We start from the raw sequence: 21,424 nt of genomic DNA, 5'->3' as shown, positions 1-21,424 counted from the left end.
CAAGTATTTAGAGAGCTCTGGGCAAACCAGTTTTCTGTCAAGCAGAAAACCTGCCAAGTTCAGCCATCATTGCGTGCTGTGTCATTAGGGGCATACCTTACTCGAGAGATTTAGAAGTGCTAACTGCTGCAGTCCAAAGAATAACAGAGCGCCCTTTATTCAGAGTACAGCACACTTCTGAGCACATTATTAAATGCCAGCAAGTTTAATTTGTATCTGATATCAAAGTACTTGGCTGGGCTGTCAAAAATGCAGGTTCGTATTGTTTCCTAAGAATGTAACTACATTACTTGCAATGTAAACCCATTTCTACACTTCCTTCATCTTTCTGTGCTCAGATCTGTATCTGAATTCAATAGGTCAGCTCTGGAAAGTAGTGGTAAATTGCTGTTCATGCTTATACCTATTCAAACCATAACATGCCTGAGCACTCCCTTCTAAGGGCCTGACTCTCACAATGATGAGTGCTGTGGCGATTCAGCAAAGAGCAGGTGGTAAAGACGCATAATACATAAAAAACAGTTCTCAATAATGAGTATGTCACAACATTTTACGCTTACTCCATGCGCTAAGGAAACAGAAAGAAAAGAGGTGAACTCAATTCCTTAAGATGTCTCAGCTGGTCAGTAGCAGAGCCAGCAACAATAAAAATTTAAGCCTGCCGACTCTTCTTCCAGAATACAACCAACCATGTTTGTGCATAATAAGCACTACTGTGAGCTCTCTCTTCTTTATCCCTTTTTCCACATCCAACATAAACTGAACCAACCTGAAAAGCTCAGGTTAAAGGACAACAGTAAGTTCAAGAGTAAAGTGCATTTGTACAGCAGACTGATTCTTTTTTTCTCCAATACAGAAGAGCACTTAACTGCATCAGCTCATAAAAGATGTCTCCAAGAACGAGCTACATCACAACTAGAAAAGATGTGAACATAAATAAGAAGGAAAACAAATAAAAAACTTAAAGTTTTTGACTAACGTCCTGTGTTGTGGGTTTGGTTGGTTGGTGTTTTCTTTTTTAAGAGAGATCCTTCTCTTGTAAAAAGCCCTTGAAAGTGAGAAAGCCCAAACAATCTCATGTCTTGTCTCTGCATTGGCTTACAGGACAAAACACGAAAACTGTGAAAAATGTAATTTTGTAAGCTTGAGCTGGCATCAGTCGCATCTGACAGCGCATCCCCTTGTTTCCACGTGAATTCCGAGTCCTTCTCACTAAACCCTGTCCACAACATGAGGTCCAAAGAATCTGAGCTCATCACAGTGACAGCACTTCCAGCACGTAAGTGTGCCCTGCTGCAGTTTCCTGACTTAGCTCTCCTGGCAATGAGCAACAGTCCAGCTAAAAGGATCTTAAAGGATAATAAGCAGAGGCTGATCAGCCCCACCCAAATGTTCACCATTTCTAGACAAGGACAAAGCAGAGAAGAGAGAAATTAGATGTAGGTTAGCAGGTCTTGCAACATCATAGACACTTTCTTCAACATTTCATGACCAGAGTGTCACTACCGGGCCATGTTAAACACAGAGAAGCATGTAAAATGCTTCATCTTAAAATCTGGGATTATTACATCCTCATTAGAACATGAGTGCTCCTAAGACCTTACGAGGAAGGCTGAAGCACTGCATAAATATTTTGCTGTTCAGGGTAATGTGTTGTTATTATTGCAAAAGCATTCCATTTCCTGGACAAGAACAGGAAAATTAGGAAATTTTTATCGAAAAGTTTGCATCTCAAATATTAAATTAAAGATGGTGAATATGGCAAAATGCTTACATCCATTTTTTTCGGCCATTTGTGGTATGCAAAAGCTGTTTTGTTTACTCTGTTACAATATATGGTAGGCAGGCAAATTGCCAAAGGTCAGGTTTATGCCTGTCCTTTCAATTCTTCCATCACCATGGATAGGAGTAAACAACCTATTATCTGTCCAGATCTCCATCAGTAACCAGTCATCAGTCCTTTTAGCCTCTCTTGCATAGCACCACAAATACAATCATCTTAGTGTGGAAATTTCCCCAGCATTGAGGGGAAGCACTTTGCCATTGGCACCATTATATTTCCTTTAACATAGCTCTTGGGTTTGCATCCAAGTTTGAGAAGTAATAACAGATGCAACTTGAACTTTATGTTGACACTGTGATAAAATCTTACCCCTCTCAACTGCCCATTCACCCCTGGTTTCTATTTCTGAGAGTGCTTCCATGTAGATGTACCATGAGTTGAATCTTCATTCAACGCTTCATTACGCTTGCAGTTGCATTTATGAACGCTAGCACTGCCCCAGAAAAAGAGAAAAGGGTGTAGCCTTGTAACAACACTAAAATAACAATCTACTTACCTTTTTTTTTTTAATTATATATAGTCAAATCATAGGTAGTAGACACTGGCTGGAAGGGACAAGGGCATAAAATCAGCACAGCACATATACAGTGCTGCTTTTGTAACAAGATTGAGCTATCATACATAAAATTGTATTTTGAAACTTTTTTTTTTTGCATTCATTGCTACGAATATGACTTAGAAAACACAAACCATGCTTGAAATACCACAGCAGTGTCATGCTTAGTAGCGATCCCAAGCCAAGCCTGTGGTAACTGTGAATGATGCAATCCATCCTGACAAAGCACGGAAACCTACAGATAACTTACATGTTCCTAGCACTTCACCACTGCTTTGGGGAACATATAGCAAGGCACATTGGGCAGTATTGACACCTGGACAACATCTCAGACCAAGTGGCTCCTAGATGTATTCCCCAGGACAGAAGCAACAGTGCCCTTAAACATCCACCAGAAAAATCAGTTTTCCTTTGAGGCAGACATAAATTGTAAACACAGTAAATTGCAGCTGAACAAGAAGTAAGAGCATGCAAAAAGTACAGTATAATAGAGTTTTGCACTTAACAGCACAGGTGGGTTTCTCCTGACTAATCATTTTGGTACTCCTTTCATTACAGATTTCTAATATGCCTGTAACAGAATATCTGATCTGCTGCACCTGAGTACTGGTGCCTCCAGCTCCAGTTTGATGCATAATAAAAAAGGCTGTTTGCTGTAGAAAGAATCAAACCACCAAATTTTAGATACCTTAACCCTACAAATATCTATTTGAACCTTTCAGTGTAGATCCATTACTAATTAAAATGGACCACCATTCATTTTATTTTTAATTTCTGAACAAAACTTTGATATAAATTTTTATTTATATTATTTCTACACTTCTGCTGTTTCAACTATAGCACCAATTGTCACTGCAGTTTAAAAAAGTACCTGTTTAAATTAAATTAAACTAAAACTGTGTTAAAATAACTATTAAGCCTGATCATACAATACAAAACTAACAAATGGTAAAATTTGTAATGAAGTATGCTAGTGTTGTTAGAAGGAGATATTATGCCACATTCAAACTAAATTTTCTGGAGAATCAATCTGAAAGGAAACAAATTCCCAAACCTCCTCTTTTTTTATGTGAAGTAGAATTGCCAGTTCTCCAGCCTTCATGGGATGGCTGGCCACATTTAGGTGTCTCCACAGGGAAAAAGAGAGATATATGTGTACCATCCAGGAAAGCAGAAAACAAAGCTGCCCTTCCTCTTTTTAATACAACGTTCAGTAAATAAAGATAACCATAGAGACTTGATTAAGAACTCAGAGTCTATAAATTGTAAGATTCTACTGTTCAAAGTAACTGAAACCTTTGAAAGCCTCATGCAAATAACTGGTAAGGGGAGCTTTCATGAACAGTATTTCAGACAAAACATTCCTGGTTGCCTGGAGGTCATTGTGTGTGTTTTTTAAGCAGAGTCAGTTAAACATGGCATGAAGGCTAATAAGAACAATGAGTGAGTTGGACCAAAAGGCTCAAAGGTGGTTGAGTCAATTTGTAGTTGCTGCATTTTTTCATTTAAAGAAAGTTCCCCAGGCTTAAGAAACTGCACTCAGCGGCAAATTAGGATTCACAAAAGTATCTGAGCACCTAGTTAACATCAACAATCTCATTAACAACATTTGAATAGTATAATTTCTGTAAACAGAGCACTTATAGAATATCTTGAGTTGGAAGGGACCCAATAAGGATCATCGAGTCCAACTCCCTGCTCCTTGCATGAGTACCTAAAACTAAACCACATGGCTAAGAGCATTGCCCAGGCCCTCCTTGAACTCTAACAAGCTTGGGGCCGTGACCACTTCCCTGGGGAGCCTGTTCCAGCCTCTTCCAGTGACCTGCAAATAAGCAATCGCTGCCATGCCAAAGACAAACAACGGATACAAGCACCTTTTCAAGAAACCATGGATATCCCATATTGTAGTCAATAAACACAAATAAGCATAGAAACATATTGTTCTGCATATATACGCATAAGCCTGCTTGTACTTAGGGATATATACATGTCAGAGTACTTAATTAGATCAAGGAAAAAGGCAATGTAACACAAGATAGTTAGGTTTTGTCATTGGCTAGATTTCATCTCTGCAAAACACATTCTTGAGAAATCCACTAACAGCTTAAACACAAAAACATTTATGAATAAAGTAAGTAGTGTCAACTTTGCAGTCATCAAACGCATCTAAACCTGAATCTTTCTTACACAGATTTCACAGGGAAATTAGCCTACATTTGAAGCATAAGTAATAACTAAATCTTGCAACTTACTAAGCATGACTACTCCATCCTCAGCAGCGTATGCAGAGGTCAGCAGGCACCGGCAGTTCATCTTCAGTGTTACAAGAAAATCACAGATTATTTCTCTCTGAATAGATGACAGCTTCGCAACAGACATCAGTCACCAAAGAAGTCACCCATAAGGTTTGACCGGCAGTTAGCAGGCAGAGCCCGCTACTTGACAGAGTGCCAATGAACCCGACTGCTACATCCAATAGAGAACATCAAATTTCTACAGTCAATCCACTCACAGCCTTTGGGGGAGCGACCCACCCACAAACTGTCCTGTTGAGAAATATGTGCTTCTGGTAAATCTGCTACATAATGCTACAAACAATATCCATGGTTGTTAAGACACAAAAATACTAAAACACTAATACACAGTCACTGAAATAAAAACATGCAAGACAGACATGTCTTGCACCACTACATAGTCTGAAATACATCACTTTTCTCTTGGTAAAAGTAACTAAGACGCCTCTTCAGAAGAGTATACTGACACCACGTGAATAATGCCAATGCACACCACTTCTGTTGTGCTGATGATTGGGCTTAGCTTCTTCGGTGCAATGCAAATGTAAAAAACAGAAGTGTTTCACAGAATTTCACATATGGAAGATTTCATACTTTGAGACCATTGTATTTCTCTTTTCATATTTCATACATATACTTTGTATGAAGTAGAAAATTTCAAGAAGAGCCTAAGAACTTACCTACCTAGGAAAAAAAATTCAGAAATTGACTTTCAAATGGCAATCCTTTTCATATTGACACTCTTGTTCCACACCAACTTCTTTGTCTATGATGAGTTTATCCAATTTGCAAATAGATTACATGAAATTACAGAAAGGAAGCATAATATCTAGGTTGGGAATAACCATGAAATAAATTTAAATTCTCAACGCCCAGATTTCTTAATATCTTCACTACACCTTTTTTTGTGAAGACAAGGTTCCCTGGTTTTAGCATTCTTACTATAGTGAAAAATGAAATTAAAAGATTTTCTCCGGAATCATTTTCTCAGAGTTGAGAGAAAACTGATGGAAGCACTTTTGGTGAAGAGACTAGGCTGCAAAATGTTCCATAGGACTATAAGTGGGGAGTGACAGACCTCCACTTAAACGTGCACCAGACAAAAGTAAATGAGAATGGGGACGTTTCTGACTTAGTACCACCTGAACTTTACAAAGGTTAGGACCATCCAGAAGTTGTCCTCTCTAAGCAGCTTACATGCTTTACACAGCTTTACTGTCCTGAAGACCACAAAAAGTATGATCCCCACCCCCATGCTGTTTAAAACTGACAAGTAGTGAAGCTATTACAGTCCTTATCAAGGGTATCTACGTTTCAGATAATCACTCATGCAGTAGCACCATACTAATGCAACCCAAGGCACTGAACAAATCATTCAGGTCCCAGGAAATACTCATTTATGGTGCCACCAAGGGTCAAACAACATGGAAACATGTATAAAGAAAGAGAATGTTTACAGATGAGCAAACAGCATAGGTTAACATGAACATTAGACCTTGTACTGAGCCACAACCCTGAAACTTCTTCAGACTCTCCATGTTCATACTGTATTTCCACTATAAAAGCTTTAATTATCATAAGTTAATCACATCCCCAAGGCATTACAAGGCAGCAGGCAATGGCGGATGCCTCTAATCCCTCTGGGGTGTAATTATTTCATAACCACTCCACTTCAGGGTTACCTGATTGCTGTTACGGAAAATTTTATTCTCTCTCCTTTCTCAGTGCAAGCCTCTTAAAATTAAATACATGTCTGACCTATTTTACACAATTCCCATTCTTTCCTTTAACATGCAGTGTAGAACTTTGTTCTTTTCTTTAGACAGTAGAGGAAGGCTAATTTTTTTTTTTTTTTTTTTTTTCCTCCTTCACTTCATGACATATCCAGCACAGCATAAACTACATGGGCAGTATTTTCAAAGGTGACAGACGGAATTTGAACAGAGATTTATTCATTGCTTGATTTAGGAAGGATTATGATCCTCAGCTTCCCAATGAAAAGTTTAAAAAAGACTTGTTGCTGTAAGAAACCAGGATCAAATGCATGCAGACATGTTTTCAGCTACAGCTTACCACCTTTCCAGGGGAAGGAATTTTTGACGTGATGACTTGTTCCTCTCAAGTTGCTTCCATATAATAAGATAGAACAGGATGTGGATCAACATGAATACTTTTTTTAATTATGAAGCCCTCTTTGCTTTGACCATCTCCACGCTCAAAATCCTGAAGAAAGAGTCACCAAAAGAAACATAAGCAAAAGAAATCTCACTTGATGAATAGACCTTTCTATTTTCAGAGACTGCCAATGGCAGATGAAAATGCCATTTTCCTCACCATGAAAGACCAGGTTGGGAGTATAAGGAACTTTAGAGAATACAAGAGAAACGAATCTTCCTTTCCTCACCCAGTGCCTGGCAGAGTAGTCCAACTTCCCATGTTAGACCCAGGCCTCTGAATGGGAATAACCAGGACAAAGTCAAGGCTTTCAGACCAGGGCATTGCCATTTCTAGGTCTTTTCAGTACCCATCTATGTAGCTCTGGCAAAATCTGCAATCCAAAAAATTGGAATGACACAGTTCCCACAGTGACACACGTGCTACAGCAATAACTGGCAGCGCTCTCGTAGCCTTGGTGGGGCTGACATCAGACAGCGTTCAGATGCCAGCAGAGGAGAATGAACTAGACTGCATTTGATCTGATGGTAGAAAACTTGGAACATGCTAAAAATATCATTATTCCTCTTAAAGAACTCAAAACCTGCTAATATTTCAGGATTTCCTCTCCTTGTTCAACAGGTTTGAGGTCCTTATGCATTTGTTTGAGCTCCCACAGGAGATAAGGGCAAATAATTAGTAATGAAGGCAAAGGGGTGAAACAAAAGAGGGGAAAAATACATTTCAAACTGAGTCTGCTTGCTCAGCAAGAGCCCAGGCAAGAACACTGTCACTCTTTGGCAGAAGCAATAAAATAATCAATATAACTATAAGATGTCATTAGACATCAAGCATCTTAGCCAAATCCTGTGGTATCCGCCATCTGATCTTGCATCCTGACGTCTCTCTCTAGTATGCTTTTAGAGTGGGACTCTGAACAAATGCTTTCCCTTGCACTATTCAGCAATAATGCATTGACATTTTGAACTATACAGGAGTCCAAACAGCTGACAACAACTGTCTCTTGCTAGAACTGTAGCTATTTGGCATGGTAGCTAACAGATTTATCCAGCACATTTTATTTATGTGATATGCCAACTGCATGGTTACAAATACTGTTTTAATTTGAATTTCCAATTTTAAAGCATTTATTTAGACACTGAGGAAATCTTAATTATTTAAGACCTTAAGAGTCCTGATTTTCAAAAATGACACTCAAGAGCTTCCTTTCTAAACTCAATGACGGCTCCACGGCATCACATCTTTACAATACCTGGATATCCAAGTAAAAACTTAGGGGATGAGTTTTTCAGAGCGGTGTTTTAAAAACCTGGCTACAGGATAAACTTTCATCTCTTCTGCTCCACTGCTGGTTTAAGTAGCCACCCAAAGTGTTTAGAGTAAGCTCTGCAGTTCAGATGCCAAGCTCTCTCCTCTAAGGATGACTGAAGCAAGACGAGAAGGAAACTGTTGCTGGGAAGGTAATTTGCCTGCACCCAATTCTCCTGAGGTAAACTCAGACTCATTAGACAGAAGCAAATAAAAAAATTTGTCTGCAGCTCATTGTTTCTTTAAGGTATTGTTAATATATCTCCTATAGATATCCTACAATAAGATTTCAGATAAATTAGAACAATAGAGGCAAAGACATCATTATTTCAAAAATAATGATCTAGCCTATGTATGTAGACTATGAAGCAGGAATCTTTAGCTAAAGTTTGAAAAGGGATCTATCAGTGACTTTTAAAAGTCCTTCCATTTTCTGTTCTCCAGTGATTTATTGATGCATTTCTAACTAAAAATAAAACAAAATACTGATCTCCTTGATAATGGAAACATTTTCTTTTAAGATTAATGACCAAAACAGAGGAAAGTGCTTGAGTTCAATAACTTGCAAGTCCATACCAAAGTAAGGTTAATGTTGTTTCATTAATTGGCTACAACATGGTGGGAGGGGGCCAGTTTTAGCTACTTAAATATATATCAACTCAGTATTCCAGGAAAACAGCAACACTGATAGTTTTCCAAATCATGAAAACTGGAGGTCTTGTCTTTCAAATGGCCCCAGCTCCCACAGAATTACAAACACCACTGTAGAAGCCTGAAATAGCACTTTTTCAGGTTGTGGGTTTTTTCCTTCTCCAACTTAGTTATTTGACGCTGTTTCTTTCTCCTCAGATGGAACAGAAGTGAAGATAACTAATCTGGACAGAAAGAGATCAACACACTCATAAAAATGAACAGTTCAACACATTTATATATACAGCCTTCAACATCCATGTAATTGCTTTGAATCTGGCACCGAGAGGGTAAATAAGAAAAAATGCATTTCACTTTCATTAAGCAAGTGCTAATCTGAATGGCCTGATTTGGTGGGGTTACCGTTGTGTAATTGAGACCCAGTTGTAACACCAACACCGTAACACCTTACTTACCATCAGAATTGCTGTCTTTGGCAGTCTTAGGGGAGACTGATGGACTGGGAAGAAATGGAGATTTTAACCATCTATTTTAAAGTACATGCAAACATGGAGGGTAAACTCAACAGAAGGAGAACTCGCAGAAGTGTGACCAGAGGACTTTGAACTCAAATGCTGTCAGCATAGGAACTTCCACCGATACTTTGATACTTTGCGAGAAAGAAAAAAACAGAAAGCATCTGTTGGAACACAGCATCGTCACCTCTTCCTGTTTGAGCACCTGAGGACTGTTCAGGCCTAGCCTGAACTGCAGGAAAAAAACATTTATTAGTTTCTTCTAGAGCACAAGTTCTCATTTAGAAATGTAAAGTGTTGATCATTTCATACTATTTGCCACTGAAGAGCAAGGAGTCAGCAGTTAACTTTTAAGACCTGGTGTAGTATATACACCTGCTGGCTGTTAAGCACTAGAGGTCAGCTCCACAAGCCAAAATGCTGGCTCAGAAATACAGTCAATTAATCCCAGTAAGCTGCAACCATTTGCTCCACTGGCTTTAAACTGCAGTTCCACAAGCCTTAGTTATTCAAACCACAAAGTCACTTAAATACTCAGATGTCCGTCACCACTAGACAGGAGACAGACGGGCAAATTAGCTATGTTTTAAATTTGTGTAGCAGAAAGAATATAATCTTTTTTTGTTAATCAGGATTTCAGTTACTCTTCCATTGGATTTCTAGTTCTAATGGAATACAAGAACACTTTGTTTTGCTTTAAAAATTATATCTACATGATAAACCATATGTGCATCTCAAGAAATCAAAAACATTACGACCCATCAGGAGGTGAACACTACTCTGATTTTACAAGACAGCTGTAATTAAAGTATTATGAGCATCTCCCCTTGGGATGGGGCTCCTTCGCTGCCCAACTCAGAACCAGGACTGAGCTCAAGTCATGGGCCATTAGGCTAAGTGCTGCGCAGGCACAGGGAGAAAGGACATTCCTCTTCTAAAGAATAGGTAGAAAACACGCACGCAGGATGCTAGAGGGGATGTAGTAATGCTAACAGACTTCTGCAGAGCTTTTTTTTCCTAAATGCTTTAGAAGTTAAGGCTTTTAACTGAAGTAAGGTAGGGCAAAAAGAAATACCAAATGAAAGAGAATGGAGGGAAGTGGTCATAGACGAGAGGCTGCAGGAGAAAAATATTCGTATGCACAGCAGGAACTGACTAGTTCAGCTAATGACAGAGCAAAATGATAGGTTAAAGGCTAGACTTAGTCTGCCTAGATACAGGAAGATACAAATATAGTGAGGGATGTCTTCAATTTATTAATGCAAAGTTATACTGGTGACTACAGAACAAAGAGAGGGCTGTGCCAAGGGGCAGAGCTCCTCCAGCAGTACTGACTCTTGCTCTTCCCAAGGTGCCTGCCTGCAGGGCCAGTGGAAACCACACCTGGGACTCGGGGCAAGCTTTAGCCGGGATGGCATACTCACCTAGTAAGTGATCCAATGCTTCACAACTTACAAGAACTCTGTTATAAACTTAAGTTTATAAGATTATACTACTTAAGTGCAGAAATGCTTTCATGCAATATGATGACAACTTTATTTTAATTCCAGGATAGCAACTTTAGAGGGGCATATTCATTTCATTTTTTATATTTTTATAGTGTCTTGGTTTTCCTTGGCATCAGAACAGAAAGAAATGCCAAAGCCTTCTCAAAAACAAAACATGAGTTGTCTTCTGGCAAACTGTACTAGTAAGAAGTCACTGACAGAGGAAGAGAATGATACAGGAAAAGCAATGCTTTTGATATTTTTCATTGAACGGACTGAGGCTGAGTGAAGTCAACTGATTTGAAGAAAGAAAGAAAAACAGAATCCCCGATCTGTTAAATTTCTCTCCACCACCTACATCACAGGATATTTCTCCCTCTCTTTTCAAATACAATAAACCCCCGACACATGCACACATATATTCATATACTGTACCTATGCAAAAAACAGACATACACATGCATATGCATGCACACACCTTTGTTATACATGCAAAAATATGAATATTGTAAATATGTAAGCAGCCTTTACTAATAGAGGATGTTTTCTGTACTGCTTATATCTAACAGTCCAATGGTTACTCTTCTTAAATTTCCTCTTCCTGCTTGTCTTCCTATCATATTAATATTCAGAAATTACATACAGAGGATTTAAGCTTAAAACAACTAAAAAAACCTTGGCCCAGTCTTCTGCTGCAAAATCACGGAGACAATTTATGCTACAGACACATCTAGAAGGATTCAATAATCAAATGTAAAATTATTTTATTGCACAAAGCAAATTAGAATGATGCCATAGAGTGATACCAGCAGCTGCCAGCTCCCCCCCACAAGCTGAAAGAGAACATGCAAAGGGTAGTAGAAGGGGCTATAGCCTTTATTTTCACAAGTCCCTTCTGCCCGTTGTCAGAAGTACATCTAGAGAACCAGGTTGGCCAGGAGGGAGCACAGGAGGGCCTTTCAGCCACAGTCCCCTCCAGAGCAGGCTGCCATGGTTAGAAAACCTCCTCAGACATCAGGTTCTACCCCTCTGGTAACACAGGCAATGCAGCACTACCCTCCTAGTGAAATTTTCTCTCCCTAGCATTCAACCTCAGCTTCCCAAGCTGTAATTCACGGCCTTTGTCCTTTGATATATTATCTGGCATTACTGAGAAATGCTTGGCTCCATCAGCTTTGCAATTAGTCTTCAGTCCTCTGTAGGCTGCTGTTAGGTTTCCCCTTTGCCAGGCTCAACACGCCCAGCTCCCGCAGCCTCCCTCCATGAGACACATGCTCTAGGCTCCTGATCATCTTGGTAGCCCATGCTGTTTGGACTTGAAGCTCTCCACCGAACAAGCTTTACCTTCCTTGCTACCTGTTGTAGCACTGGCAGATCTCGGGTTTTAACAACCATATCGCCCCAACTTGAAAAAACACACAAGAATACACTGGTTCTTACCACACCCGAGCTGGCCACTCAGTAAAAATGGACTTGACTTTTCCACTTACCTGAACTTCTTTTCAGTCACAGCTGACACTCAAGCATAAATATAGCTCAGCAAACATCAAAATATACATACATACATACACACACACTTTTCTTCATTTACAGGTAAATTATTTAGGGCAAAATCCAGCAACCCTTTTCATTTGTACTAGCATAAGTCCTGATCGAAAGCTTGCTGAAGGCAAGGGGAGCATATCCAATGACTTTTATCAGTTTTGGGTTAAGCCATTAACAATCCTAAAGACAGCCAAATCTGAATTAGCATTTTTGCAACGAAAAGTCCAATTAGCAGGCGGGAGAACTCCAAAGTAGATGTGGTGTGCTTCAGAAGCTGTGCTGGTAATACACTGGGTAAGACCAAATCCCTTGCTTAGTACGGTATTAATGCAGCTCCCAGACTGTAATGTCAGCTACTGACTGAATACTTATTTTTGTTAGTGATAGTAAAGGTATCAGTCCCAGCATCTGGGACAAATTCCAATTTGAGTTATTACATTTTGATCCAGGCAAATCTTTCTACAGCATCTTCGCATACAGAACACTTTTTTAGCTCTCAATATTAAGCAGCTTTCAGCTTTGAACTCTATACTTATTCAGCCAAGAGTGGCTGCATTTCAGTAGTCTATGAAATTATTATGTACAGTAAAATCTCTAGAAACATTATGGGTATTTATTTCATTTTAATTTCAACCCATTAGTTAGAAAGAAGCCCCATTCTACAGAGGCACAGCCAATTCAGCAAATTTAGCTTTGATTTTTTTAACATTATTACCAGTAAATTACATTCCTCTGGAATTATAGTAGGCTGAAGCAAGATATTAATTTTGTCTGAGACTAAACTACATACTGAAAGCTACTGGCCACTTTAATTAGTTCAGCACTCCCAAAAATCATTAAAATGAAAAAAAGTAGAGGAAACTAAGAATAAGCTGCATGCCACACACTTAATTTCCTCTGTAGCTTCATATTGCAAGTTTGATGTCGAAGATGTTAGTTCAATCAGCAATAACAAGGTACCCAAACTTGTGGCTTTTGCACAAACAGACAATCCAAAATCATGAATAAAGACACAGTAACTTAAAAGGTGGGTGACAGAACAGAGACAGCAGTGCGACCCATAGCAAGAAAAAGCACAGATGATATGGAAGGTAGCAATCCAGTTTATTTATCCTGTAACAGCTCAAAAATATTAAACCTCCATCCCCATTCCCGATATTACAAAGCCACCTTTCATCCCCAGCATCACCGTGATGTCAAACACCTCAACTGACCTCCAATGCGTTTGCTACCCGGAGACTGTAACACAAGCCTTTTGCATTTATTTCTTTTAAGCTTTGCTCTCGAAGGCTCTGCTGATAGAGCCAGACGGATTACTGGGACCACTGAGACTGTTAGAATTACTGATGCTTCAGCTGCCTTGCATACAAATAAGTAGTGTCAGCTGCTTCTTCCTGAGGACTTTGAACATTTTCACTGGGATACAGGCACAGGGCAAACTTCTGTATAAGCTAAAAGACCTGTTAGCTTTAAAATGGGTCCTCAGCCTCCCCACATACCACCCAGGAACAAAGGCAGGCACAGATGGACACTGAGGTCAGCAACAAACGTGCAGACTAAGCAGCCTCCTGGATCCTCCTATACCTATTCTTACGCCACATTACTTATAAAAGATCCTCTTGCACAGAGAAGCTGGAGGAGGCAGAGACAAAACGCGCATGTCCTAAGGTGACGTTCCCTGCACCATCTCGGAGCAGGAAAGGCCACCGACCTCGGTTTCCCTCCACTCTTGCATAAGGTGTCAGGACAGTAACTTTGAAGGTGCAGCTGGGAGCACCAGCACTGACTCTGACTGTACTTCATACACGCTTCCTTCAGCTCAGCTGCCTGCCCTGGGAGAGCACTTGCTGCAGCAACAGAGTAACCTGAGCAGCGGAGCAAGTTGTCCCCACGTAGCCCTGCAGTCCATCTGCCCATGCTTCCTTTCCCCCAGTGCCTCTGTGCTCATTGACAGCGAGCATCACTACTTCATCAGGCTTCAAAGCATTAAGATCCACCAGAAGGGGGGTGGCTCTGTCCTCATACGCTCAAATGCTACCACACAGCAGCTGTCTTACCTTACGCTGCCTGCCCAGCCAGTCATAATAAATGAAAAAGGATGATCTACAGCATTTTCCTCATATTTAAAATTGGCTTTGAGGGACCTATAAACCTGCACCATTATTCTGTCTCCTTGCTTCTCCACAGAACAAGATGTAATCCTCATGTTTCCATAAATTATCATGATGAGGTATTTCATGAGAGGTTTCATTTTTAGCTCTGCACATACACTGCTTCCAAAAGACATATTTTGTACATCATCACTTGTACATCACTACTAGCATCGCTGCTGGTAGATTTGTGGTCTTTATTTGGTGTCTCCATCCTGCTGCATGGAGCTCAGTACACAGAATCTGACAAACATAATCAACTTCATCAGATGGAAGTAGGGGGGTTTTTTTCCTCCTCTTGAACTCTGCACTAGCCTCTCAAAGAAAATAAATAATTATATCACATAATGTTCAGATGCTCGAAACTCTTGACAGCTTCTCATTCATTCAGAGGAGGCACTAAGGTAGCTGACTTAAAGGAACTGCTAAACCACAGAGAAAGTCAAGAGTAACAAATGCAAGGCAGGTTAGCAGTAGCATTTGGATTACAACACTGAAAAACAACTTTATGAACATAGATGAGCCAAGTAGCTCTACAGCAGCACCGAAGTACATCGATCACTGCTGCCACTCCAAATACAGCCAGAAAAAATACTCTGACCCACTTCATTGGAGGGCTCTCTCTTTATGTCATAGATTTGATGCTAACAACTATTCCCCCTTCAAGAACGAGCAGCTCTGGGTTGCTATTTAATCAGGCTACCATCTATGCCATGCATTCCCAAATGAAGCAAAACCAGCAAATTATTCTTTTCTCTCCATTTCAAAGATGGAGGGGAAAAAAACCCAAACACAATGGAAACACTACAAAAAGCCATTAGAGACAACCGATTTTGTCATCAATTTCTTTATACATTGGACACAGACCTTGGACAACCGTACCACAACAGCACTACCCATCTGGGATTTCCAATGCCTCTAAAAACCCTACATTTAACAATTTTGAGATGCACTTTAGTAACCACAACAAAACTCCTAGAACATCAGATGCGCAAATTGAGGCCACTGTATCCCAAGTGATTAAACCAGAGAGATCTAATATTCATACTTTCCCTAGAGTAAGTCTCTTTGTTTTCGAGTGCCGTCTTGAGACTCCTTGGCAGCGAGGAAGACTACGAAGTACAGCTGAGCAGTTCTCTCGCCTGAACTGCTCTCAAGACAGCACTTTGAAACAGGAAGAGACAGGACTCGGGAGAACATATGAATATCTTATAAGGTGCTGGAACACTCAGTAATTAATTTTTCAGCAAGGAGAAGCTTTTATTTCAGCAATGTGTAAAAAATAAATTTTGAATTCCATACCCACTGCCTGGCTACTCATGCTCTGACCCAAAGCAATAGCAGAAATGGAAAAGTCACGATTAACAAACCTGCATTAAACAGGCCAAGAGCCTGTGCTTTTACTTAACCTGATTTCCACAGCAATAGATGAGAGCTACATTTCCATTACAGGACTCTGTGGAAAATTTTGTTTTCTTTCTCTATGAACCTAAGAGAAAAAAAGCACTCTGGCTTTAATTAGGACAAAGGGGGGGGGATGTGTGTGAAAGATCCTGAAAGCTTTACCTGCTTCAGTGCAGAAATGCTTTTGACATTCTGGAGTCTGGAGTAGGTTAGACAAAGCACGAAACCATTAGCCACACCAAACAGGAATGTCCAATTTTTATGGAAGCATTACCTTAGAAGTTACGGTGAGACAGATTCAACACATGGTCTGATGGGGAAAAGAGTGCTCCTCCACCCCCCTCCTCTCCTTCCTGAGCTCTTCCTGCACGATTTTAACCCATCTCTCCTCAATATGTTGTTCTTCCAACACATGGGACCACTTGCCCTGTTGCAAGCTCTTCTCTGCAGTCCTGAGTAAACAATTAGCAATAGCCTCATTTAGCTCCCTGGTTAGTTGACCTGCTATGTCTGCCAAGATCAGGAGGACAGCTTTGGACATGCACCTAAATGGCTTGCTACGCATTTCCACTTTCAGCCAGGAAGCCACAGAGAAGAGAATCTGTTTCTTGTGATGTTTTTGGAAAAACTTCCAAGATCAAGAAGTCATCAGACTGGAATACGAATTCAAAAAACACGGAAGTTCCGCAGTCCCTTGATCTCACTGCAAGTAGGAAAGAAATTAAATTCCTACACCACTGCTGCAGCCCCCCACTGATGCAACAGTCCCATAATAAGGATGATAAACAAGATTGCTTTTCTAAAAAATGTAATGATTTTGACATATTGTTTCATTCCACAAAACAGAAAAAGTATTTGTAAAAAAACCAAACACAAAAAAAACACAAAAAAAAACCCCCAACAAACAAAAAACACAACAGTCATGGGAGGAAGGAAAAAAGCCAACAGAAGTCAGGAGTCCAGCTGTGACAACACACACCTGTTGCCACAGGATTAGGTTCAAATACCTGCCTTCAATGAGGCAGCAAAAGAATTTAAATCAAGGCAATGTGTTGGGTGGGTGCACTGCAATACTTGAGCTAGTCAGGTCTTCATCTCTGGATTTGATAAACACACCACCAGGAACCCAATAAAAATCCTTACTGATAACTTGATACCTTGTACACAAGTTTTCATAAACAGTTTCTTTAAATGAAAGAATTCTCATTCTGATATCCCCAAACAAATGTACCTCACAGCATTTGGTTCCTCTGTGAATTATAGACCCATTTTATAACGATTCAACTATTTGTTCAGCTGCTTGTAAACTTACTGAACTAACAACGAACATCAATTCTTATTAAATATTTCAGATGTTCCTTTTAAAGGCCTCATCCTTAGGAATCGAGGAAGATAATACTGATTTCCATTAGGTAAACATTTCATCAGCATTCCACAGAGGTAAAAAAACATTTCTTGGATCAGATTCCAGCATCAGTATGAATGCTTAAGATCTAAGGCAGCAATGTTTGAGGGGAAAAAAACCCACATAAACCCCAAACTTAGTAAATACATATGGACACAGAAGGTGAGGTTGCTGGGTTACCAAAGACAGAATATCATAAAACAGATGAAACTTCCAGTACCCCAGGTAAAAGCAGCCACACTGTCACCTTATTGCTCTTAGCAGTTACAAACTACTCACTACAGGCAGTGGAAAAGTCCTTTTCCAGCAATTCCCAATCACTTGATTAGGCATTTACCACCACACTCACCATCAGCTTCATTCTGGTCAGTTGTTGGTGGTGTTTTTCTCTGGGTTTTGGGTTGGTTTGGGTTTTTCTTTTTTGTTTTTTTTTTGGCTTTTTAATGTCAGAGGCAGCCAGTACTTAGTGAAGCTTTGATTTCATGGTTGGCAACAGCACAGACAACGAGGGGCTCCTTGTGCACCTCACAAGCACTCTCCGGCTCCAATCTAGGGCTGCATTTTGGCATTTCCAAGAGTTCTCAAATTTTGCTGAAGTGAACCTTAAAGTAACTCAAGATCTGGGTGTGATTTTTATCCAAACTGCTGAGCACCAGGGGGACGAACAGAAGAAACATCCGAGAAGCCCCTTCAGGAGTTAACACTGGCAAGGTGAGGTGGTGCCTAGGGAGCTGGAGGGGTTCCTGTGTACTGAAGCTGCTGCCTTACCCTTCTAAGCTGCTAATTTCCCAAAGGATCAAACTGTCAGGTCCGGTGGATACAGAACCCAAAACCATCAGAGCCAAGATGGACAAACTGGTATCTTCTGGACATCTCAATTCATACTACTTCGGTGTCTCCAGGGTAATTTCTTTTGCAAGGGGTGTCTGTCTGCTACAAAATCAACCAGAATGAAATGATTTCCAGCAGACCTACAAGGAAATGGCAAATTGTCATTGTTTTCTTACACTTTGGATTCAAGTCTGGCTGCAAGGTGTAAGCCTAGAAGCTAAAACAGCTGTCTCCTCTTTCGTTACAATCTCCCTCTGTTAAGCAGTTTCCCAGCCTAAGGATTTTTCTTGCCCTGTTCAAAATACTCTTGGAGTGACACAGCTGCCACAGAGAAAGCTGGTCAACTGCCATAATAAGTGTGCAAAAAATTAAGACACTAGGGAGAAAATAATTAAAGTAATAGAGCCAGTTTACCTATTCCTGCATGTTTTTGTAATTAATTTAGAAAGAAACATCTCAACTGCTTGTTCTTGAACACCCCAAGAAGCTCTCTGCAACTTGACATATTCAAATGATTTCTCTGGTCATTAACTCTTTTTTTTTTTTTTCTCAGCACTTCAACTGAATGCATCAAAAGCAGGAGAGTAAAGCAGTGTCCACCCCAGGGTATATGCCCTAGCACATGACCATGTCTCCCTTCCATTGCACTGCCTCAGCCTGGCAGATGAACTCGATGCTATTGAGACAACAGTAGCCTAAAGGCCACCCAACCTTCAGTTAACTTCCACCAACTTAAAACAGCTACATCCTGAGAGCGGTAAGACTGTCAGATGAAACACTTGGGGCAGGGCAGGGAAGTCGTCAGGAAACTGCAAAGTGGAGTAGGAGCATGTAGCTTCAGTGTGCCTTCGCCTGCACCTCAGAGGTGACTCAGGACCTCATTCTATGGCCAGATGTTTCTCAAATAAATCAAGTTACAAAATTAAGGACAATGATGACAGCAGCAGACTACAATTAGAGCTTGCATGCAGTCCACAAGTGGAGTCAGATACTTTTAAGACTACTGAAGAACTGCTTTAAGTACTTCTAAATAATCTCTTGCAATTCTAAGTCAGCAAATGATGTTTTTTTTAAAAGCAATCTTGAGTCTTAACTCTCTCTCCAAAATGCACGACTTTTCCAGTTCACTTATCCTTTCTACCTACTTTTGCTGCATTCTCCTCCAGTCCTCTATTTTTCCTTCAAACACTATTACCCACGAACGCCAGACACGCAGACACACTCTGAACGTTTAGCACAGACAGAACCAGAGCAAAGGCCACTGCGACAAAACTTTTAGCTTGTCACAATTTCATGCAGGTTTGGCTAATGTCTTTCCTATGCCCCCTGAAACTCTCAAACATCTCAAGTGGGAGGAAGAAAACACCATTGCTGCTAAATACACTATGAACAACTTCAATACCATTTTTATTGTTGAAAAAGAAAACAGAGGTTTCCTTCTCGCATGCAGAAAGGAAAAATTTGTTATAACTCAACATGTTTTAAGTGCTTTCCAGTCAAAAATACTTTAAAAAACAAACAAACAAAAAAAAAACCCAACCCCCAAAAAAACAACTACCCAAGTCAGTCACCTTTCCTGGCAGGAGGACCAAGGAAAAAAGCACTTGGGTTCCTTGTTTCCAAAGAACAAATGCTTTCACATTATTAAAAAAAAAGGTGGGTTTAGTCACAGTTTTTCCCACAGATAACTGGTTGGACTATCTTCAGCATACAAACAGACAACAGTAGTGCCATTATTGTAGCTCTGTTTGTTCATGCATAGAAAAAATATAATTAACAGCTCCAGTTAATTTTACTATTAAGAGCTCAGTGGGGAACAGTGCAAGTGACAAGAACCCAGTGCTGCCAAGATTTGTGTGACATTTTGTGCAAGTTATTGAATGAGCTAGTTCGTACGTAGCTACAAGCCCACGTTTAATAAAATTGTGTGGCCTTACTGATGGGGAAAGGCATCTAATTATAGGATCAGTGAATGAAATATTCCCTTTTTCTGGGGCAGCACCAAAACAGCTCCTGCAGCCACGGTCATGCCAATAAGGAGAGGAGAATTGTGCTCACAAATACAGAGATTGTTAAACAGCCTCCACAGCCCTCCAGTTCCAGGTCTCCCTGCTAAAACTACCAACTAATGCAAGGCATAAGGAAAAAATATACAAAATGTTAACAGAGCCAGAGAGGAAAATTCTTAATATGCAAAGGCCACCAAACCCATTTTCATCAAATAGGGAAAAAATACAACTCAAAATAGCTGGTAGAGTTGGAGAACAGAAGTGACACCTGAAGCACTATACTCTGAGAAGACTCTGGTACACAAAACCATTTCCATCTAGAGTTTAAAAACATAACGGCAGAACCATTTCCATTTGACTTCAATCTTCCCATTTTCACAAAATCAAAATATGAACAAAATTGAAGTTGATCTGCTTTCTCTCTCAACTAAGAAATAGATCTGAATAATTCATTAATGTGTTCCTTGATTAAATTCTTCCTACCTATTCCACTCATTCTACTTTCAATTAAAGCATTAGAAAAATACATATAATACTTTGTCATTTCTTCTTGTGTGTGCCACAAATATGGATCACTTTACCTTCAGAGGCACTGAATTATTGGTCCAAAGTATAATTTCCAAACACTTCAATGCAAGGTAATATGAATGAGTTCCATTAATGTTGAAGAGAAGCAAAGTAGGGAGACATCTCATTTTAAATGAATGCCTTTGCTCATTCCCCTCCCCCACCCCAAAGACATGTAGCCTTCGAACTAAAATATCAAATATACTAAAGAATGAGAATACAATTCTTTGTTAAGTAGACCTGTGCACTTCAGTGTCTGGTTAACTGGTTACTTTTCATTTTCTTCAGTTCATTTAACTTTGGAGAGACAAGGAAAAAGACGACACAGGACAACAGCCGCAGCAATAAAGAAAAAAGAATAAAAGTAATTGCTTCCCCTTGAACGTGGTATGACAGCTTCTCATGAAAAAAAGAAAGCATATTTCAAAATGACTTAGGATGCAAAACATGAGGTTTTAAATGGAACTTCATTTGCATATTTTCATGGTCCCGCACATGTAATTTCTATTTATTGAAATGAACCCTCCCACTCAAACTTTATTGCAGAGCCTTATGAAAGAAGTTTATAATCGTCTGAAGTGATATTTTATTAATCAGGATAGAATAAGGGTTTAGCTGAAGTTCTATTACAAAACAAAATAATGTGGTTTCATGTGCATTTCATGCAATTCCATTTAAACT

The 21,424-nt window shown here is 39.8% G+C and overlaps 1 protein-coding gene across 4 annotated transcripts in view; it reads right to left on the bottom strand.

The window, feature by feature from the left end:
* Positions 1 to 21,424, bottom strand: part of RGS6 (regulator of G protein signaling 6) — a 289,871-nt gene that overhangs the window by 246,003 nt on the left and 22,444 nt on the right. Inside the window, exon 1 of one of the 4 annotated variants that reach the window (XM_049825523.1) lies at positions 16,206 to 16,294. The exons of the other annotated variants lie outside the window; for them this stretch is intronic. The gene's annotated coding sequence lies outside the window, so the exon portion shown is untranslated. Of the gene's footprint in view, positions 1 to 16,205; positions 16,295 to 21,424 lie in introns of those variants that run through there. 4 annotated transcript variants of the gene reach the window in all.

This window comes from Accipiter gentilis, chromosome 22, assembly GCF_929443795.1.
Source record: "Accipiter gentilis chromosome 22, bAccGen1.1, whole genome shotgun sequence".
NCBI lineage: Eukaryota > Metazoa > Chordata > Aves > Accipitriformes > Accipitridae > Astur > Astur gentilis.
Note: the sequence above shows the minus strand (reverse complement) of the source record. Positions and strands in the feature narration are given on the sequence as shown.